Source organism: Corythoichthys intestinalis, chromosome 4, assembly GCF_030265065.1.
Source record: "Corythoichthys intestinalis isolate RoL2023-P3 chromosome 4, ASM3026506v1, whole genome shotgun sequence".
In the NCBI taxonomy this organism is placed as follows: Eukaryota; Metazoa; Chordata; class Actinopteri; order Syngnathiformes; family Syngnathidae; genus Corythoichthys; species Corythoichthys intestinalis.
Window position 1 is genome coordinate 10,054,915 of NC_080398.1, and position 24,067 is coordinate 10,078,981.

General features: G+C 35.8%; 1 protein-coding gene across 4 annotated transcripts in view; it reads right to left on the reverse strand.

Moving 5' to 3' along the window:
• Positions 1 to 24,067, reverse strand: part of LOC130915132 (CUB and sushi domain-containing protein 3-like) — a 386,272-nt gene that overhangs the window by 188,106 nt on the left and 174,099 nt on the right. The gene's annotated exons all lie outside the window — the stretch shown is intronic.

The following is a 24,067-nucleotide window of genomic DNA, read 5'->3' on the forward strand; positions in this document are numbered from 1 at the left end:
CGGAGGTAGATTTGTGTCTTTATTATTTAATCAAAAAAAGTTGCTTCAATTAAAAAAAAAAAAGTTGCTTCAATCAAAATATATATTTTCTATAAAAAAAAAAAGTCGCCTCAATCAAAAAAAAAAGTGTTTGAATGCAAAAATAAATTTGTAACTCAAAAAAATGCATGTCAAAGCTATTTATTTATTTATTTATCTTTGATTCAAGCAACATTTTTGATTGAAGTAATGTTGATTTGTGTTTGGGCCACATTTTGGCTAGGACATTTTTGTCATTATTCAATCAAAAAAAGTTGCCTCTAAACAAATATATATTTTCAAAAAGAAAAATCACTTCAATCAAAAAAAGAAAAAAATCAATGATGCTAAAAGTTTTTGATTACGAAAAAATATTTGAGATTAAAAAATTTGCATTTGAACACTTAATTTTTCATTGAAAAAGTTTTCTTTGATTGAAGCAATCCTTTTTGTGTTTGGGCCATATTATGGGTAGGACGTTTGTGTCTCAATCATTTAATCCCCAAAAAAGCTGCTTCAATCCAAAAAAAAAAATATATATATATATTTTTAATCAAAGAAAAAAAAAAATCATTTGATTTTTTTTTTTTTTTTAATTTATATGCGAAGCAAATGACCGTCTAAGTTGCTCATCACATGATGTGTTCGAAAAATAATTTTGATCCCATTATGAAAATACTAATATATATTTTTGTTCATTTCATTCATTTTTGTTGCAGTTTTATTGCTTTACAACTTTTATATATGTAGGAAAGTCAATTACATGCAATGACACTTTCCGGCCACCAGGGGGGGACCTGAACCCCCTGCCCCCCCCCCTAAAATCCGCTTATGATAATAATGTGTTAATAATTTCACACCTAAATCGCTCCGGAGTATAAGTCACACCCCAAGCCAAACTATGAAAAAAACTGTGACTTGTAGACCGAAAAATACAGTATATTTAATTTTTTGTCTTGTCTTTTTTTTTTTTTTTTTTTAACAATGTCTTCACAAAATGAACGTGAACACAAAGGCCTATTTGGACCTTGACCTACAATAAAACTAAGACCAGTGTTGTTTTGCTCTTTAATGAATTTGTAAATACAGTATTACATGAGAGGTAAGGTTTGTGGTTTTTGCTTTACCAGTACTGTATTTGCAAGCTATTGGAGAAAGCATTTACACTGTACAGATACACATAATTATTATTATATATATATATTTTTTTTTATTAGCTCTTTGAATTAAACTTGAGGAAGTGTAAAAGGGGAGCACTCCAAAATAAAATGCAGAATTTAGTCAAGCTTTAGTAGCTTGATAGGACGCATGTAGAAACTTAACCTAAGGTTCCTGTACATTGAGCTCTGCCCATTAGGGTGTCACAGGAATTTAACACAACTGCTTAAAAGTGGGTCCTGTTAAATGGTTGATAATACTTCTAGTAGACAGTTGACACCTTAGCCCCTTTCAGACTTATATCCCGGTAAATTCCCGTGTAAAGTGACGCAGGATTTACAAGTCATGGCTTTACAGACATGGGGAGATATCCCAAGAATTACCCAGGTTGAACACTTTCAGACTGTTCCCGTGTTGGCGAGTCGATGGTCTCCTAGCGGGAAAGGCGGTTGGCGCGATTTTATAACCCGGATATTACGTAATTTTTGGTCGGCATCAGCAATGAAATAAACCACACATTTCCAAAGCTGGACGGTGGATTGTCTCTTCCTCGGCTCTATGATCCAGTAGCAATTTAATTTCGTTATGTTTACAGTTTAATTTAGCGATTTCCAGTTTGTCATGTTGATAATTGCGATGTTTCATTTATCGTTTTTCGTCTTTCTGCGAAGAAAGAGGAAATGACGATCGGCCAGCCATTATAATTACCATATTTTTCGGACTATAAGTCAAACCTGAGTATAAGTCGCACCAACCATAAAATGCCCAATGAATAGGAAAAAAACATATAAGTCGCACCGGAGTACAAGTCGCATTTTTAGGGGAAATTTAGTTGATAAAATCCAACACATAGAACAGATATGTCATCTTGAAAGGTAATTTGAAATAAAAATACAATAGAGAACAACATAAATAGTAATAATGAATAAGTGTACAGTATGATAATGTTATATGATGCATGAATAACGAAATGCTAATGTGGCCAGTATGTTAGCATAACATCGCTCTATTAAGAGTTATTCAGATAACTATAGCATAAAGAAACTGCTAACAAGTTCACCAAACCATCAGTGTCACTCCAAAACACCAAAATAACATGTGAAATGATATGTGTCGAATTATTAACACATTATATTATACAGTGCCTTGCAAAAGTATTCGGCCCCCTTGAACCTTGCAACCTTTCGCCACATTTCAGGCTTCAAACATAAAGATATAAAATTTTATTTTTTTGTCAAGAATCAACAACAAGTGGGACACAATCGTGAAGTGGAACAAAATTTATTGGATAATTTAAACTTTTTTAACAAATAAAAAACTGAAAAGTGGGGCGTGCAATATTATTCGGCCCCCTTGCGTTAATACTTTGTAGCGCCACCTTTTGCTCTAATTACAGCTGCAAGTCGCTTGGGGTATGTTTCTATCAGTTTTGCACATCGAGAGACTGACATTCTTGCCCATTCTTCCTTGCAAAACAGCTCGAGCTCAGTGAGGTTGGATGGAGAGTGTTTGTGAACAGCAGTCTTCAGCTCTTTCCACAGATTCTCGATTGGATTCAGGTCTGGACTTTGACTTGGCCATTCTAACACCTGGATATGTTTATTTTTCAACCATTCCATTGTAGATTTGGCTTTATGTTTTGGATCATTGTCCTATTGGAAGATAAATCTCCGTCCCAGTCTCAGGTCTTGTGCAGATACCAACAGGTTTTCTCCCAGAATGTGCCTGTATTTGGCTACATCCATTGTCCCGTCAATTTTAACCAACTTCCCTGTCCCTGCTGAAGAAAAGCAGGCCCCAACCATGATGCTGCCAACACCATGTTTGACAGTGGGGATGGTGTGTTCAGGGTGATGAGCTGTGTTGCTTTTACGCCAAACATATCGTTTTGCATTGTGGCCAAAAAGTTCAATTTTGGTTTCATCCGACCAGAGCACCTTCTTCCACATGTTTGGTGTGTCTCCCAGGTGGCTTGTGGCAAACTTTAAACGAGACTTTTTATGGATATCTTTGAGAAATGGCTTTCTTCTTGCCACTCTTCCATAAAGGCCAGATTTGTGCAGTGTACGACTGATTGTTGTCCTATGGACAGACTGTAGATCTCTGCAGTTCATCCAGAGTGATCATGGGCCTCTTGGCTGCATCTCTGATTAGTTTTCTCCTTGTTTGAGAAGAAAGTTTGGAAGGACGGCCGGGTCTTGGTAGATTTGCAGTGGTCTGATGCTTCTTCCATTTCAATATGATGGCTTGCACAGTGCTCCTTGAGATGTTTAAAGCTTGGGAAATCTTTTTGTATCCAAATCCGGCTTTAAACTTCTCCACAACAGTATCTCGGACCTGCCTGGTGTGTTCCTTGGTTTTCATAATGCTCTCTGCACTTTAAACAGAACCCTGAGACTATCACAGAGCAGGTGCATTTATACGGAGACTTGATTACACACAGGTGGATTCTATTTATCATCATCGGTCATTTAGGACAACATTGGATCATTCAGAGATCCTCACTGAACTTCTGGAGTGAGTTTGCTGGACTGAAAGTAAAGGGGCCGAATAATATTGCACGCCCCACTTTTCAGTTTTTTATTTGTTAAAAAAGTTTAAATTATCCAATAAATGTTGTTCCACTTCACGATTGTGTCCCACTTGTTGTTGATTCTTGACAAAAAAATTAAATTTAATATCTTTATGTTTGAAGCCTGAAATGTGGCGAAAGGTTGCAAGATTCAAGGGGGCGGAATACTTTTGCAAGGCACTGTAAGTCCCTCCAGAGTATAAGTCGCATCCCCAGCCAAACTATGAAAAATACTGCGACTTATAGTCTGAAAAATATGGTATGTAATCAGCCTTCGCGCTGTGACTCGGGAATTCAACTGCTGCTTTCACGCATGCCGCGCCCCGAGTAAGTCCCAGATAATATTCTAGGATGTGACCCGGTAAATGTCCGTGTCATCTCCGTGTTGGTTGACCCGGGAAATTGGCTTTCACACATAAGGGCTACCCGATTAAATCCCGGCAATTAATCAGAGTTCAGGTATGTGTAAAAGGGGCTTTTGAGATTTTTTAACTTGAGCTGCAAAAATTTCAAAAAAGTTCAATAAAAGTATGTGCAGTAAATAAGGTCCAATCACACACTTCAGCTATAACAAGCATTGATTCCCTCCTTGATTCAGTGGGGTTAAGCTTCATTTTTTCAACAACACAGGTCATATATTAAAGAGCACAGGAAAGCTAGTAGTAATAAAAAAATGCAGCTACATATTTTTCATTGCAAACTACCCTAACCCCCAGCTGTTGCAATGGGGATATGTATCTTAAGACATTGAAAAAATACATGGCAGCACTGATAAGGTGTTGACGAAAACGGCAAGGCAGAGACACAGCCTAAAGGTAAAAAAAAAATAGCAGAATGTGTTTGTCCTTCTGGCAATGAAGTTCGGAAAGAAGCACCTGTCATCCTTGCTGTATGGCAGCATAAGCCTTTTGAAATTGTGGGCTCTGACGGGTAACAGAGGCCTCATTTGCTGAAACCAAAGCTACCGTAGACGCATATAATTTTAATGAACCATTATCACAGCAAAATTGCATCAGGCATTTGGCAGGGGGTTAGTGGCTTCACCTTGGCACATGCTGTACACAGCCCATTTGGCTTCAGTCTTGAGCAAAGTTCACCCCTCCTCCTTCTTGGATGAGAGCAGGCATGCACTGTATTGGTTACTTGCTCACAGTATGGAAAAGAAGAAAAGGATTTTTCTTTTACACCATCAGTCCTTAAATGTTTGCAATTGTACTTGACCCAGTTATAGTTGAATTAATTTCTTCAATAAGCAGAACCCCTTTGATGCTGATAACTTTAATAATGTGGTTGACGCAGCGCTTCAGAAATACATACAGATTTTAGGATTCTCACAGTCCATGTGGTGTCATAATAATCACCATGACAAAAAGTAAGCCAAATCACACAAGGAGCACTGCTCTATGTCTACGCAGTCAATTTCTCCCATCAGATTTAATGCTTCAGCACTCTTTGTCAAAAACAGGTGACAAGTCAGAAGAATTGCAAAAATTGTACCACAGTAGAAACTTAGAGGTTGAATGAAATCCTTTCTTAAGTATTAGTCAAAAAAGTTGTTTAACACAGCTGATTTGCTTTCTTCCTGCAAAAATTTGACCACAGCATTAATCAGAGTAGCGTTATTTCAAATAATATTACTCAAGTAAAAGTAAAAATAGTCATCCAAAAAATGTACTCAAGTACAAGTAAAAAAGTAGTTGGTGAAAGGAATACTCAAGTAATGAGTAACATTGTGAGTGAATGCTTATATTTTTGTTGATTTTTTTTTTTTTTTAAACAATGGTATTTTTTTTCTGAGCACAAAGCTATCGATATGAACTGTCGTTAGAATTATACTGTACAATAAGCCATAACACAACCCCGTTAAGCCAAAGAAATGCAAAAAAAAAAAAAAAAAATCATTGCATTCCGAAGAGAGAAAAAAAAATTACATCAATGAAGCATTATTCATCCAAAGAACATGAGTGCCCTCTGGTGGAGAAAATAGCTCCTAGTTTGAACAGTGAAGAGTTCCTTCATAATTACTGTTTTGAAATTAAAAGGATCATATCTCCGGTTTTCCGTGGTCAATCGGTGCCAAATAAAAACTGGGAGACAGGTGCTTTCGAATCATGTTGAGGGCAGTACTCTATATCAAATACTTTTAACGGTCCTTTAAAGACACCACAGGATTGAATAGGCTGGCCTGAAGATAGAAGGGCAAGCTTGTGTCTGATTGTTATAGTGGAGTCATGTGATTATTGTTGCGAGGTCTCATTGGTGAATTCGGTAGCGCTACTCTTGGCATTGTTGGCGAAAAAAAAATAAATTAATGTAATATGTCGAATAAAGAGGAAAAATGTAACAACTCTTGTAAAAGGAAAAAAGTATAACTTAGTAAAACTACTCTTAGAAGTACATTTTTCTCAAAAAGTTACTCAAGTAAATTTAACGGAGTGCATGTCACACATTACTACCCACCTCTGGCGTTAATACAAGCATCTCAAATAGAAATGTAGTAGAACAACGAAACACTTTAGAAGAAAGTGCTAAGCAAGATACATATAGGCTTCAACATAAGTTTAAATAGCCAATATCAATGTTGGAGAGAATGATTGTGTGTGAATATGTGCATGCGTATGCCTGGGCGTGAGACATGGCTCTTGTATGAGTTTGTTCTGTTAACTCTCATGCTAATGAAGTGACTGAAGTGAATCTGCGATTGCAAGCATCCATCATTACTGCAAGGACATGATTAACAGTCAGCTATTGAGACAGAAAAAACATTTGACAAGTTTTCGGTCAAATCTTATTGCTTTGTATCAATGACATTTCTAATATTCCAACCCTTTTTTTAAACTCAATTCGGAAACCAAAATATATGAAAATCTCAGTATGATTCATAGCATTTGTATTCCATTGCAAACTATAACAAAAGCAACAAACTTGTTTTCTATAAATGAAAACCTTTCTAGTGGCATCAACACAAATAGAGTATCATCCTTATCAGCCTATTTGAAAAGGCAGATTTGAAGCTATAATGTAGTTTTCTTACAATGACACCAGTTTGAAACTGGTGAGATGTGTAAGAATATTTTGACTGTATAATGAAACTTTTAGAAGTGTATATATTTACAAGCACTTTCATAGAATTGCCATGTTTGATTAGTGAACGATACATACATCAAATATTGATGCTGATAAAACAAAATAAAGGAAAACAATATTAACTAGAGCACAAGACTTTTCTAATACCTCTGTTTGCATTTGAGGCACTTTTGGTGCTTGTTTTTTGAATAACATTACAGGTAGTAAAGCAGCTCAGGGTAGGACTATTAATTTAATGAACATTTTTGAGTGTCATGATTTCAACATCAATGCGTGAGAATAAATATGTAATAGTGTAATCATTATTTTTCCATTTATCTTTGTTCATTTGTTCAAATTGAAGTGATGCGTGTTAGAGACTCTGCCTTCCCTTCCTATGTCCATGTCCTATTTTTATCCAACTTGACATAATGTCACATGTAATGCAATGAAATACAAGGGAATAACTCCTAAAATTTTCCATATCCTATCTTAGGGATATTTTCCACCATAAATCACAAACTGTATATCATTGCAGTTAATAAGTGTCCCACTGGTGACTTGCACTCGTATTCAAAAATATTATTAAAAATAAATAAATATATAAATAAATAAATATAATAAAACAAGATAACAAACCTTTTCTTTTTTATGCAAAATAAATACATTACCTCTTTAAAGTAATCATTTAAGATTGTCTCTATGAATGATTATTAGGTGCATCACAATCAGAAAATTAGGTTTTGTGGTTTCTGATTGAATGATGTAACCACTTGTAGAGGATAGAAACAATATGGTATTCATGAACAATGAGATGCTGATTTAATCAATGCAAATAGTCTGGTGAGTGGTAAAAATACCCAGACTATTTCCCAAGGCTTTTAAAGGGATAACGGCATTCCAATGAAGGCTTGCCCATATTAAAATGTACATATCATGGATGCTCTCAGGACTCTGAATTCACTCGCCAATCGCTGATCCTATCAGATGTGCAGGCTGATATCACCATACAATTTAACATTGGAATGACGCACTACCGCACACTTTGTTTTTTTTTTCAATTACAGGCATGCTGCCGCAAAAAGAAGCACCCACATTGAGCTTTGCCATGCAATGTGACATACTGTTTCGACCTTGAAGAACATACCAAATGAATGACTTCGTCAAGATTACAATATACAGTATTTAAAATCACTACCATTTACATTTAAAATGAAATTCCAATGAAAATAGAGTCCTAAGATGTAACATTTTAATCTGTTGCTAAAAGTGCTGGATACGGCTCAACGCATGATATTCATGTATGGTGAACACCACACATTATGAGTCAACAGTCACCTTTGGGGTCAAGGCTTTCATGATCGCTCTCAGCAGTGCTATTCCTCATTCCCACGTTCCTTCATTATAAGCCACTAACTCATTATAGCTCACTCCATCTCACTTATTCTCATCGTGACTGTTTCTCTCCTGCAGTTACACCATTTACCTCTCACAATCCCACTCAGTCTTTGCCAATCTAGTTGCAGCTCACATTTATTAGTGCAATACATCAGTCCTCTGTGACACATCACATAGCAATTATTATACATATGCTACTATATAAATATTGTATATATAGTACAAACACACACATACAGGCTCATTTATGTTCTGGGTCTGCTTTGCTACATCTGGCACAGGATTTCTTGAAGCTCTGAAAGGTACAATGACATTTCAAGACTATCAAGGAATTCAGTAGAGAGATGTACTGCTTAGTGTCGGAAAGCTCGGTCTCAATCGCAGGTCATGGATCTTCCAAAAGGATAATGACCAAAAACAGTTAAGAATGGCAAAGAGAAAATAACTGAACTTATATTTTGAAGTGGCTTTCTACAAGCCAAGATGTAAATTCCACTGAACAGCTGTGGAAGGAGCTGGAACAATCCTTCTAGAGTAGGCACCCTTCAAACGTGAGACAACTGCGGTTGTTTGATGAGTAGACAGGTGCAGAAGTCTCATTCACTTTTTAAAAAAATGTTTGATTACAGTGATTGCCTCACAATGTTATGAAACAAAATGTTACGGGTACCGTCATTTTTGTATACAAAACAAAACAAAACAAAAAAATGAAACAATCATTACTTTTTTTATGTTTTGTTTTTGTTTTTAATAATTCTGTTGAACAAAACTACAAAAGTAATGGCTGTTTATTGTTTTTTTTTTAAATTTTATTTATTTATTTATTTATTTTAATAGTATTGTTGCAGTTTCGAATTATTTCATTTACTGTCCAATTGTGGATATCTTTCATTTTCAGATGGGCAGCAACAATTTTGTAAATGTGTGTACTAGGCCTGAACGATATTGGAAAAAACTATTGTTGCGATTTTTTTTAGGTTTGCAATATATTGCGATATTATATTGCGATATTAAAAAAAAAAAGATCTATCGATTTTAAAGAAATTTTCACTAAATGACTTGAATAGCTGTTTGGAAATACTTTACATAACACACCGTGACCACAGTGTATTCATATAATACCGTTTAATTTGTGAATGATGAAGATTTCTGTATGAAGGTATCCAGGAAGTCATGTCAGCACAAAATAGATCATTTATTGAATACAATATTTTACACTTCAACAGCAGCAAATACATTAAATGATAAATAAAAGAGCAGGTGCATTAGTCCCCTAAGTTTTTGACAAAATATAACAATAAATAAAAACTTCTGTAAAATAACAACAAAGTTGTCAACATATTTGAACAAAAATATTAAATATGACAAATAAAAGAGTTGTTCACAAACTATAACAATAAATAAAAACCTCAGTAAAACAACAAAGTTGTCAACATATTTGAACTTAAATATTAAATCTAATAAAAGTGCAAGTGCATTAGTCCCCTGAGTTGTTTACACAAAATATAACAATATAAAACTGCAAAACGGCAACAAAGTTGTAAAAATATTTCAACAAAAATATTAAGTATCAAAACTTTATGTGCAGCTGTACTATATATAGTTATTTGAAAAATACGGTTTACAATAAATTTAAATATAAAAGATACAAACTCAATTGAACTTGTAAATAATTGAACTGAATAAATGCAAATAACTGTGATGAATAACAGAACCATTTTAACTCCCAAATTTCCTGCCTTCCTGATAGCTGTCACATGAATAAAAAGAAGAAAAGACATTCCTTCAGCTGTGTTATGTATTTGTCTGCATATCGTCCACCTTCCTTGCTCAGCAATTCTCAACTGGGTCTCATAGGTTTTTGGCCAAGACTATTAGTTTATCCACTATAGCAGGCTTGAGACAAGAACGTTGGCACGTAACAATGTTCCCACCTGTTCTAAAAAGCCTCTGATGGGGAGCTCGTAGCAGGAATGCATAGATACCTGCGTTTTAAATGGTCCCACATGTTTGACAGATTACTTCTTGTTGAGGCAACCATGGCGAGGCACTGTCGACAGGGCTGTTTTTTGTCGCTTATAGTCTTGTTCTTGCCAAAATACTTTTGGATAAAGTCTTCCTTGCTCCTCCAACGTGTTGATTGCTTGCTTTCACTTTGAGAACGGGCCCTCTTCCCTCCGCTCTGCTGTTCGGCCCCTCCTCCCTCCACTCCGCTGTTGCAGGGGGAGGGGGAGGAGCCGATGACTTGCTGGAGGGAAAGAGAAGCTGTGCGCTTTTTTTCCCCTCTCCTTCCTCAAAACAAACGTTTGTGGATTAAAAAAAATGAAATTAAAAAACTATCGCACGTCCTTGCGATGGGACTATTGCACATGCGCACATCGCGATGGCGATGTTTAAACGATATATCGTTCAGGCCTAGTGTGTACGCTATATATTTGGATTGGAGTCCCAGATATAGGCAAGTTTCTTGAGCGAAATTTGGGCAGCAGCATCTTTGAAATTTTCTGCTATTGACTTCCGATTTAGACTGAACACCATGAATTGCGGTTGAAGTAGACCAGGTTTTAAACTGCCAAATCATACCAGAGGAACCAACGGAATCTCCAAAAATGGATTCAGTATGACGTAGATAAGACTCTGGGATTTACTGTGCTGTGCGTGGTTGTGTAAACTCCTGGATGCGCCTAAATATATGCTTGAAAGTGTATTGTTTTGAAAAGCGTCAAGTTTCAAAGCGCCAGTGTGGCTCTACTTCGCCATACGACTTAAATTTAAACCAGCAGCAGATTACGGATTTGGCTCGCTGTTTTAACCCTAAAGTATCCACCTAAGAGATTGCATGTTTGTTCTTATCACTTCGTTGATCGTTCGTGGACAAAATGTTACCAATCTCTGCAGCCAGTGTTAAGATTGGGTGTAGATTGATACGCCGGCTACATGAGTGACCAAAACAGTTGCCGAATGCAGAAGTGCTGACACGGATAATGTTGTTACAAGGAAATAATATAATTTTCATCTGGTTAGATTATTGTTATGAGCTCATCGCACATTTACAGTGGGGAGAACAAGTATTTGATACACTGCCAATGGGTTTTCCCGTTGGCAGTGTATCAAATACTCGTTCTCCCCACTGTACATATAAACACAAATAGTATGTCATTTTTTGTTGCAGATATTGATCGCAATAAAGCTTTTGGAGAACATGATTCCATTTCTTGTTTTATTCAAAACAATTGGTGCGTGTGCGAAACAGGTTAATAAATCACAATTTATAAAATTATTGGAAAAATATTAACGCAGGTGTAGCATAAATCGAGCCTTCCATCATCAAGGTAGAATGCATGTAGTCTCGATATACTGTATGTCCATCAACGTATGTTTTGTTGTGAGGCACATCATGTTGTCTTCCCTCGCCTAACAGCATTTTCCAACTGTTAACAAACGGACAAAAAACATGTAACACTTGAATTTATGCATTTAAGGTAAAAAGCCTGTGTATGACTTGTAGTAGATGAGTGTTTGTTTTCCATTTCTTTATCGTTGAAGCTAATGCAAAGCTAATGATATCTCAGCTGTGACACAACACACAGAATTGTAGTCAATTTGAACATAAATGTACCTCTTATTGCTTTGTGGTGACACTGTCTTGTTCCACTTCTGCCTTCATGAACACAAAATGTCCATATTCATGTATTAGGACACATTCAACTGGATGCTTCGGATATTTTCAGGTCCCTGATTGCATTTCCATCCACTGCCATTAAATCAATAAAATACAAAACTATACTGGTTGTGGCGACTCTTAGCCATTTCTTCATGTTGTCCTGCCATGTCATGATGATGGCAGAATGATGCGGCATTTTTCAAATTGTCTTTTTTGAGGGATTTTGATGAGTAATGCCACTCCAGCTCCACTGTTGTTTTGGTTGGAGAAAGTGTAAAACGGAAGTCGTGAGCAGAAATGCGGAAGTACAGTACCTCGGAAACTTGACTATAAAAAAGGAAATTTGAAAATGTTCAACAGGACTCATTAGTGTCTCTCCAGTGATATTGCATCTTGGAATTAAACTTGAATAGTATCAGCCAGCAAAATCATACCCCAAAGGGTTATTTGGCAAAATGATGCAAATATATTGAGAGGGCTTTCAGGGTTAACTATTGTCTTGTGTTTTTATTTATCTATCATATTTACTTATCCCCACCAAAGGGGATTTTAAAAAATGTATCCACCAGACAGATACACGGTACGGTGTATAACATTTACAAATAGCTAACACTTAGTCAGATGGATTACAGTAGTGTGAGCAAGTGTTGGTTTCAACTGTGAAAAAAGGCTTGACCTTGCAGATTTGCTGGGCCGATAACATCAAATTGAGAAGTCATTTGTTTTTGTTTTGTGTATGTGTGTGTGTGTGTGGGGGGGGGGGGTACATTATGTTACTTTACTGCCATAGCATATGTGTGCACCAGATTATTATTATCATTATTATTATCATTATTGGAAAACAAACAAAAATAATTGGTCCTTTTTGAAGCTGTAAGAAAAAATAGCAGCACAGAACACCAAATGGTAGGTTACAAACAAAATACAATTTATGTGCTTCTTTTTCCCTTGATGGATAGTTTCTATTGATTGTGTGAGTTTGTAATTTTTATTTTTTTGTTGCTTTTTTTTTTTTTATGGCGCCAGCATTGGTTATATGAAAACATCATACATTGTTAGATGTATGCTCGCTCAAAAAGGTGAAAGACTGGAAGCTGAACTAGGTTTGAAGAACAGTGAATTCCTTTGGACCAGTGAACGTGTATGCATGTATGTTTACAAGCAGTGCCCTAGGCAAAGATTGAGTGCCATGAATAATTCAGCATTTCAAAAAAGAAGCAGCGTTATTGTTTGAAATGTGACTGTGAGTATTATTTCAGACAATAATTAAAAATTAAAGGGCAAGACAGATGCACATTGTACCTTAATGGCTTTGGAATGGTGCAAAGCACAAAACAGCCATAAGTGCTGAGTATCAAAGAATGATGGTGCACTTGTGAATGGAAAGATTTTGCTAAGCTGATTCTGTGTCTTTAATTACAGACTGGGACTCCTCCTTCATTATTATTTTTACATTGAAAAAGTGGGACAGATTGCCTGCATAACTTTAAAGACTAAAACAAGAGCATAGTTACCTAGGGAATAAAATGGGAATGAAGTTCTAAGTTCTAACTTAGTTACCGGTACAATCATACATTCTCTTTTTTCATGCAACATTTTTGTATCTACTGTATATGAGATGTATTTACAGAAAGCCTGTCAACGTAGCTGCAATTAATAAAAGAAATAAAAATAAAGAAAAGTGCTTATTATTTAAAGTCTTGAGCATAACTTCAAAAGAGCAGCAGACAAATATACTATCTATTGTTGTTGTTGTTGTTTTTTTTAACTTACGCCAGTCCTGTTGCAGTTCACTGGCCTTTGCTTAACCAAAACTGGAACTACATTTACGGTAAATCAATAACTAATACATCCAGTTAATAATAGTGAATACCATAATTGAGAATTATGACAACATATCCTCTATTATAAGTCAGAACTTGGAGATTTGAAAATAATATTAGTGCATTGCTAAAACACACCGAGTTATCCAAAAACTTTCAAGATCATTATTACCAAGAGTTTTTACTTCTGTTTTGGGTCTTCTATTCCAAATCAGCTGTGCCTGTGAAATATATGAATGTAGTTCATTGCAATTGTGAGCCAATTTAGGATAAAATGAACCACTTTGATCAGCATTGTTCAACCAGTGTTATTTTTATTTTGCATTTCTCGCACCACAGGGACTCTTGGCTTTAATTCAAACTTTCAATCTAGCACTCACTGGTAAATGGCTGTCAACCAAGTCCTTAATTCTTGCTATTTTTATTTATTGTACATCTGTCACAATCATCATTGGTAGCAGGTTGATGTGAACTATTCACGATTCTGAGACAGTTCCTGTTAATTTGATTACAAGTGAGAAACTATGGATGGGCACATGACAAAATGTCATTGATCAAATTATATAAAGATATCATTTATTGGCCACTTGCAACTATTGTCACCTGACTATTTCAAAGAGACAAACCCACCAGATGCAAAAATTAGAGGACTTAAGAAGCCTTTAAATTAAAGATGAAATGTCATCAACAACAAAGAACACATTGAAAATGTACACAGAGGTATGAAAATGAAATGATTTAAATCTTCTTTGGGGGGAGCAGGAGAAGCTCTCGGTGAATTTCCTGAACTCCGGTTCTGAGTCTTTGAGGCAGCACTCTATATATCAAAATAATGCTGCCCAGGGGAGTTGCAATAGAGGAGGTCTGCATGGATGAAGGTCTCAGTTGACACCATATTGTTCTACATTGTATCACAAACTGCAGACTAGTAAAGTATATTCCATTTTACATAAAATGCTTCAAGAAGTGATAAATCAACTTAATATAAATGACATCTAACTTCTTCCGAATCAATTACTAAATTAAATCATTTCTATGCCCATCCCTACAATATTATCATGTGTGTTTAGAAGCAGCTCTCTTTATCCAGAAATATAATGTATAAATGCAATAAAAAATATGTGGTCATTATACAACCTATTAATTAGACTAGGTGTTTAAAGGATTTAAATGAATTTAACGTATCGCCGAGTTATACAACTCCTTAATGTGAATACATTTGCTACTGACCTTTCTCTGCCTGTCCCCAACAGGTTTGAAACAATGTCACACTGACTGACAAAATGGAAAAGGCTGAATAAGGTGCATATTGTACACCTTTGATACTATGTATGCATATAAAGTCATATAATCTCATGTGTACTGGCTGATCTCTACTCTCACATTGATATTTCCAGTGTTAATAAAAATGCAATCCTGAGTAATATCTACAGTCTCTTATTTAACTTGGACCAGTTGAATATTACCTTTATAAAGTGTTCGTGATTACATAGAATACAACCACTGTCTGTAAATATTTATGTTTACAAAAAAGTGGATGAAACTTTGTTTCCACTCAAAAAGAAAAAAATGTGAATGAACGCAAAGTGTTAAATGTGATGTATTTTCTTTCTACGCTAAAAAAAAAACACACACAAAAATGAATGAAAAAAGTCGATAATACTCAGAAATATCCCGCTTTCAAACTAGATGACACACCATTAACTAATCGTCTGTGATCGAAGCCAATATTTGTCCAGCCCACTTGAACTGGAACCCTTCCAATTATTATAGAATGTGTGTATTACAGTGAACAGGAGCAAATGAGTTCAGTACAAATGAGCCAAAAGTGTCTTCATTTGAATGTGTACAAACAGAAGTTATACTGTTTGGCATAGTAATGGAAGAATGTGGATCACTGATCACTATAAAACTCACTTGCACGGCGTCAAAATTGGTAAATGATCAATGTCCTGCATCTCTCTCTCTCTCTCTCCCTCTCTCTCTCTCTCTCTCTCTCATCTACTAGTATCCATCCATCCATCCATCCATCCATCCATCCATCCATCCATCCATCCATCCATCCATCCATCGATTGAGAGAGAGAGAGAAAGAGGGAGAGAGAGAGAGAGAGAGAGAGAGAGAGAGAGAGAGTTAGAGAGAGAGAGAGAGAGAGAGAGAGAGATGCAGGGCAGTATATATATACAGTGGGGAGAACAAGTATTTGATACACTGGCAGTGAATCAAAAACTTGTTCTCCCCACTGTGTGTGTATATATATATATATATATACATATACATACATTGGGGCTGTCAAACGATTAAAAATTTTAATCGAGTTAATTACAGCTTAAAAATTAATTAATCGTAATTAATCGCAATTAATCGCAATTCAAACCATCTATATAATATGCCATATTTTTCTGTAAATTATTGTTGGAATGGAAAGGTAAGACGCAAGATGGATATATATATATATTCAGCATACGGTACTTAAGGACTGTATTTGTTTATTATAACAATACATCAACAAGATGGCATTAACATTATTAACATTCTCTTACAGCGATCCATGGATAGAAAGTACAGTACAGGTTATAGAAATTTTATATTAAAACCCCTCTTAATGTTTTCGTTTTAATCAAATTTGTAAAATTTTCAATCAAAAAATAAACTTTTAGCCCGCCATTGTTGATGGCAATAATTACTTACACTATAAAATCAGTCGCACCCAAGCGCCAGCAGAGGGCAGCAAAACTCCGCAAAACATAATTAACAAGTGGGCCTTTCACTCCTCTGTCATTTAAATCTGTCTGAGCTGGGCCAAGTGCGTTAATTGCGTCAAATTTTTTAACGGGATTAATTTAAAAAATTAATTAACGGCCGTTAACACGATAATTTTGACAGCCCTAATATATATATATATATATATATATATATATATATATATATATATATATATATATATATTAAGCCTGTCAAACGATTAAAATTTTTAATCGAGTTAATTACAGCTTAAAAATTAATTAATCGTAATTAATCGCAATTAATCGCAATTTAAACCATCTATAAAAGATGCCATATTTTTCTGTAAATTATTGTTGGAATGGAAAGATAAGACACAAGATGGATATATATATTCAACATGGGGTACACAAGGACTGTATTTGTTTATTATAACAATAAATTAACAAGATCGCATTAACATTATTAACATTCTGTTAAAGCGATCCATGGATAGAAAGATTTGTAGCTCTTAAAGGAGAAATGTTAGTACAAGTTATAGAAATTTTATATTAAAACCCCTCGTAATGTTTTTGTTTTAATAAAATTTGTAAAATTTTCAATCAAAAAATAAACTAGTAGTCCGCCATTGTTGATGTCAATAATTACTTACACAATGCTCATAGGTGCTGAAGCCTATAAAATCAGTCGCACCCAAGCGCCAGCAGAGGGCGGCAAAACTCCATAAAACACAATTAACAAGTGAGCAGTTCACTGTACTGTCATTTAAATCTGTCTGAGCGGGGCATGTGTGTTAATTGCGTCAAATATTTTAACGTGATTAATTAAAAAATTTAATTACCGCCCGTTAACGCGATAATTTTGACAGCCCTAATATATATATATATATATATATATATATATATATATATATATATATATATATATATACAGTGTATCGCAAAAGTGAGTACACCCCTCGCATTTCTGCAGAAATTTAAGTATATCTTTTCATGGGACAACAATAACAAAATGACACTGACAGAATGAAAAGTAGTCTGTGTGTAGCTTATATAATAGAGTTAATTTATTTTCCCCTCAAAATAACTCAAAGTCATTAATATCTAAACCGCTGGCAACAAAAGTGAGTACACCCCTTAGAATCTACGTACATCCCTAAATGTCCAAATTGAGTACTGCTTGTCATTTTCCCTCCAAAATGTCATGTGACTCGTTGCAGGAGTGCTGTCAGCATTGCTGCAGAGATTGAAGAGGTGGGGGGTCAGGCTGTTATTGCTCACCCCAGTAGGAAGCCTCTTCTGAAGAAAGCCCGCCCGTCTCATCAGACCATTGGACATGGTTCCAGTAATCCATGTGCTTTGTTGACATGTCTTCAGCAAACTGTTGCAGGCTTCGCGAGGGGTGTACGGTATTTTTAAATAAGAATACGTTATAATTCACTTAATTCATGTCGCAGCCAAAAAACCTATGCTAAATGGTTCAAAACTACTGCTTACAAACCGCAGATATACACAGCAAAACAAATAAAGTATAAATACAAATGGGAATAATATAATAATAATTATGTAACGAATTGGGTTCTAATGATGCGGTTGTGTTTTGCATGCTGTTTTGTGACTGACGACAGAGTGAGAAAGGTGTGGAAGCGTTTTTGCTTTCTCTTTTCATGTTGTTGTTGGCATCGGCTACTGTGTTGTGCTACACAAGTTCTCAAATAAATGATTAAAAACCTGACGAAGCTAGTGACTTCCTTGCCGATGTTACAATAATAATTATTGTCACTTTAGCTTTAAAAAGACAGGCGAATGGAGGTCGGTGGAGGACCGTCGAGATCGTAGATATATTCCGGCCATATCGTCGAGCCAGTTCACTGACTCACACACCATGCTCATATTTTTCTATTATTTCCATCTTAATTTTAATGGTAAGTGGCACCTTTTTCCTTATTTTACAACCTGCACTAACCTTCTTGGGACCCATGCGGATTTCTCGCACAAGAAAATCTTTAAGTGTTTCAAACACAGCTAGACATTTTAACACATTTGCATAGACAATTTACTAAAGCTTTGGCTAACTAAAATGACTGCGGAGCACCATAGTGGAAACAAATTTAAGTATAGATTTTTTTATGAAATGTTTCCTGTGTAGTATAGACTGGGATAAAGTAAAATATTCCGTTTCTTTGATAAGATGAAGGTTAAATGAAACACATTGCTAACTAATTCAGTAGGCTTCCTCAAAATAGAAATAATCAGGACGTGGAGAAGGACAAAAGGCCGGAATAATATTGCTGCTTCATGTGATGTTGTCATTATAGAAAATACCACTCGTCGAGTCGAAACCTGCAAGTGAACGCCCCCTCAAGTCGTAATTTTAACTGGAAAACTGGAATTTTTTTATGATACCCGAGTTTCTGAGATGAGACAGTCATTTACACTACAAAATAGCAAGAGATGTTAGAGTTAGGAAAATTGCACCATATATAACTGCATTTATTCGCATACATTCTTATTACCTTATATTTTAATCTACAAGTAAAAGTACCTTAATTGCCCTTTGCCTTCGCAGACTGTAAATTTTGCCTCCGCAGGGAAACTGTAAACTAGTGAAGTTTCAAACTTCTCCTTTACTTCCCCATAAGTGTTCGACTCACCCAGTGATATACGGTACAAGGCTAAGTCAGCATTGTTTAGCGGAAGGGCGCTAGGGTCACAGAGTGCCACAGATTGCGTCAAAGGCTGACCTAGGCATCTAGGCCGGAGGTGCTGAAGAGGCCTTCTTGTCTGGACACCTGCTCCTCACGTCATCCCGACATCACATCACCCCATGTTCTTAGTATGCTAATTCTTTTACGAATGGAGTATATAAGGAAAATGCCTGGCTGTAGAGATTTACTGATACTTCTGCTTTTCTGTAATTGCTCAGACTAGAGAATTATCAGCCAGATATCTGTAACTGTCGATTGCTTATCTCTGGAATCAATATACTCGGATCAAATTGCAACTTCATTATCAACTTTCATCTTCTTTATTCAGATTGGCATTTAATTATTAGTATACTCGTTCTCTGGGTAAACGAACACGACAAAAGCATTAATTATTAATTAAGTATTGACATAAGTAATACTGTTTGCCCTTTTGGCATTTTATACCCTAAATTTCTAACAGAGAACATAGAGTTGAATGGGAAGAAACTACGTTTTTAAGATTTATCGCCAATTTGCCCATTATTTTGATGCCTATGTGTATACAGGTATAACATTTTTATTTTTCGACCAAGTGTTTGCCCTAATTTTTTGTTTTACATAAAGAAAAAGACATGTGTAAGACTTTATTTTGCAGTCTGAGTAGCACACACATAAATGTACTTGTTTACAAAGATGTAAACAAGTACAGAGATGACTCGGCCCATATCCCAAAATTACAACACATTGTTTGTGGACACACATTTTCGTGCTCCTCGAGTGCTTAAACATCATCATCATGATCAACTCAAACAAAAGACTTCCAAGACATAATTGCAAATAATGCGCCCAGGACAGTTGGCTGAAAGCAGTTTACTTTAACAAGCAACGACACCATATTTGTAAAGGCTGGTGGGGTGATGATGATAGATTAATTAATATTAATAAAAACGTTTTATGCAACAAACTAAATGGAATGCGTGTCTGCTATGTTTTTTTTTTTTTTTTTTAATTTTTATTGCTACGGTAATAAAAGCACATGAATAGGAGGTGCACGTAATTACCAATTAGCAAGTGGTAAGGATCATCTTTCCCAGTGCACATGAAGATAGCATATGAGTGGTAGAAAAAAAATTAAATAAATTAAAAAGTTCTTCCTGATTGAAGCAATTTTTTTTCACCACCATTTCTTTGAGGGGCATCAGTCAATAATTTCAAACTTCTCAACATTATTTTATTGACACTGAAAGTTATTAGGTATGCTGAATCTTTATTTGATAACTTTCAATGTTAATGAGACTATTTTTCCTGATTTGCACTTTATACATTTTTCAAATTGTCTACATATCACCAGCTTTCTTTTTATTTTGTTCTGGATGTTTATCATTCCTATACAGCACAGTAGATTGCCTTTGTTGATTAAGTGTGCTATATAAACAAGCTTACCTTGCTATAAAATACAAGCCCTATGGGTAAATAAATTGCATGAGTAACCATCTTTAAAAGAAAGTCTCATTTGTTTGCACACTGTCCATGTACCTCTTCATTATCTGACCGTCCCTTAGAACCATAAAAAAATAACTTTTTAAAATGTGAAATACACCATTGATGGGCTTTTAAGTTCTTCTCAGCTATCTTTGCTTGCCTAAACATTTAGCTGACTTGTATTTAAATCTTGAACGAAATAGAAATAATTTATTTCTAATAATCTTTTGCACCTTCAAGACAAATGTAGGTTAATTTTATTTCTATCCAATCAGTCTTTTGAGTTGTCATTTATTTGTAATCTGCTAAAGACCTTCAGACAGAATTGTTACCGATGTCCCATGCAGTCACAAATGTCCAGCAAGCGTCAAAGTCATGGAGTTTGTCTAAATAATAATACGCCTTTCTAGTGAGTATGAAGTATTTTAATTCAAGTTTTTAGATTTTTGTCACGTTATTAGATAATAATTGCAAACTGTTGTACTGCACATAGTTTTGGAGTTGAACACTGTATTCAGAGATCCGTTGGCTCTCTATGGCTGGTGGTGTCCTAATGTTTCTACAGCTAGCATTTTGACAAGTCACAATTTTGGATTTTATGCAATACAATTTTTTCCCCCAAGTTAAATATTCATCAATCGTAAATGTAGTGTACGTATACGTTTTTGTCGATCAGTTCATATTTCAAGCCTTAGAAAAAACAGCACTTGCTCACTGTAAAGAAAGGTAGAACTAAAACACAAGAAACACTACTCTTTAGACCCTGGGTCCCCAAACTATTCCACATCGGGCGTCAGTAGGTGCTGGATTTCTTTACAACAAAACAGGATTACACCTTTGCACCAATCTGGCGTCTTACATGTGTAATTAGTAGGGTTGTTCCGATCATGTTTTTTTGCTCCCGATCCAATCCCGATCGTTTTAGTTTGAGTATCTGCCGATCCCAATATTTCCCGATCCGATTGCTTTTGTTTTTGCTCCCGATTCAATTCCAATCATTCCCGATAATTTTTCCCGATCATATACATTTTGGCAATGCATTAAGAAAAAAATGAATAAAACTCAGACGAATATATACATTCAACATAGAGTACATACGTATTGTATTTGTTTATTATGACAATAAATCCTCAAGATGGCATTTACATTATTAACATTCTTTCTTTGAGAGGGATCCACGGATAGAAAGACTTGTAATTCTTAAAGGATAAATGTGACTTTGTATATTGTGACTAAATATTGCCATCTAGTGTATTTGTTGAGCTTTCAGTAAATGATACTGCAGCCATTTAACTTCTGCCCAAATGCATGATGGGAAGTGCAACCATGACTGTGTATAGGGGCATCAATTGATATATCTTCTCTGCGTTGGAAAAGAACATAGGGTGTTAAGAAAATTATCAACTACTACCTTTCTTCCCCACATTGCCTCCCACGTTACTTTTAATTGCTGAGAGAGGTATTGTAAGGCTTTAGCCACATAAAAAATGGCTCCAAAGGCTGTCAAAATTCTCTCTACTCATTATACGCTGCCTTTTAGTGCTATCTATAGGTAAAACGGTGTCTTTATAGATTGTACGCGACAATGAGTGGGTCGTGCAGCGCATGCGTTAAATATTTAACGTGATTAATTTAAAAAATTAATTACCACCGGTAACGCAATACATTTGATAGCCCTACTTTAAGCCAAATCTACTCTGGATGAGTGCAAGACATTTTGTCTGTAACGTTAAATACAATTAGAAAACGATTTAAATAAATTACAAAAAAAAATATATATATATATATATATATATATATATATATTAAAAAAAAGGCATGTCCGATATTTATTTGCCGATTCCGATACTTTGAAAATGACGTGATCGGACCCGATCGATCATGACATCTTTAGTAATTAGTCGATTGTAGTCTGGTGCTGCTTGTATTAGCAGAAATCCCATTTGCTAAATGGTCTGCGCTTCATCGGTAGGAAAAAAACCAGGACCCACAGCGGCCCTTGAGAACCGGTTTGGACAACCCTGCTTTAGCCTATACCTCGATGTATAGGTTTAAAACTATAGAATTTTTATTATAAAATTATATACAATAAACAAATAAGTATACGTGTAGTCCTTAGGTTACGAGCGAGTTCCGTTCCGAGGCTAGTGTTGTAACCCAAATTTCCGCGCAAGTCGGAGTTAACCCTTTAACTCGTTTGCTCCCAAAAATGTATGAATACGTTCTATTTTTAATTGCTTCAGTGTCCCAAAAACGTATTTATACTTCCTTTGCGTTTTTTTTTTTTTTTTTTTTTTTTTTTGACAAGAGGGAGGGTTCTGATCTATATAAAATATAATGAACAAAGCTCAAAACCCCTTTTAAAGCAATTAAACTGGCCACTGGAGGTCAGTAGCGCATTTGGTAAGAACTCATCTCGGGCCAAGAAAGGAAGTGAAGAAAAATGAACTCATCTCGGGCCAAGAAAGGAAGTGAAGAAAAATGGTCAGGAAACGGAAGTTGGAGGGATCTTGTGAAGACGCGTGAGAATTTGAGAAAAATGTGGAGAACGATCAGGAAAAAAAAAGGCAAACGACACTGGAGGAGTGTTTTGAAAAGAAAACGAAACCATCATCAAAGAATGATTAAAAAAAATCCATCTTGATGAGACAGACGGTGACGTCCACAACAGCGTTAGGTTCCACACGCGTTCTGCGGAGCTCGCGTTGCGTTACTCCTTAGCCCGAGGTTGAAACCAACGATGAAGATGATGAAGATGATGAAAAAAGTGAGACCGATCTTGATCCGGACTCATCAGATTAGCCACGGGAGCAGCCGAGAGCCTTCCCCGTTGTTATATGGGCAAATAGTTCAACAGTTCAATAGTTTAGTTATGTGTAAATAAATTGTTACTTTGTGATCAAAAGCTCTATTTGTCTTGTTCTTGATCTTATTTTGTAAAAGGAAAACATTATTCAGATGTTTGGGATCTAACTAAAGCAAAAAAATAGCTGTTTATAAGTCAAAGTTACGTTTGAAATGTATGCTTTCACAAAAAGCTCGGCTGAAAGAGAATAGCGTGGGAGGCAAGAGAGGGGGGATATCATGGGCGCTCAGGTCGCCTCTCTTAACATGGGTCCGCCGTCCGAACTAAAAAAAACGGATTGGGACTCGCAAGAGGAGTCAACGCCGAGGCAGAAGCAGCAGCAGCAGCATGAGAACAAGGAAATGGGACATGACACCATCAGGAACTGCAGGCCGGGGGCAACGCTGCTGGGGGAGGACGGGATCCTGACATGGCAATAACTTGGTACTGCTTACATGACTAAATTCGACCAAAAAAAAAAAAACGACTGGAGATAGAATGGCGGACTAGACTCTGGCATCACAAAGTCGGAGTCACGTACGTTGGTTACATTGTAACCCTAGGACTACCTGTATACTGCATAGATGGTCTACACGAAAATTGGGTGATAAATTGGGTAGTTGCTTTGTGA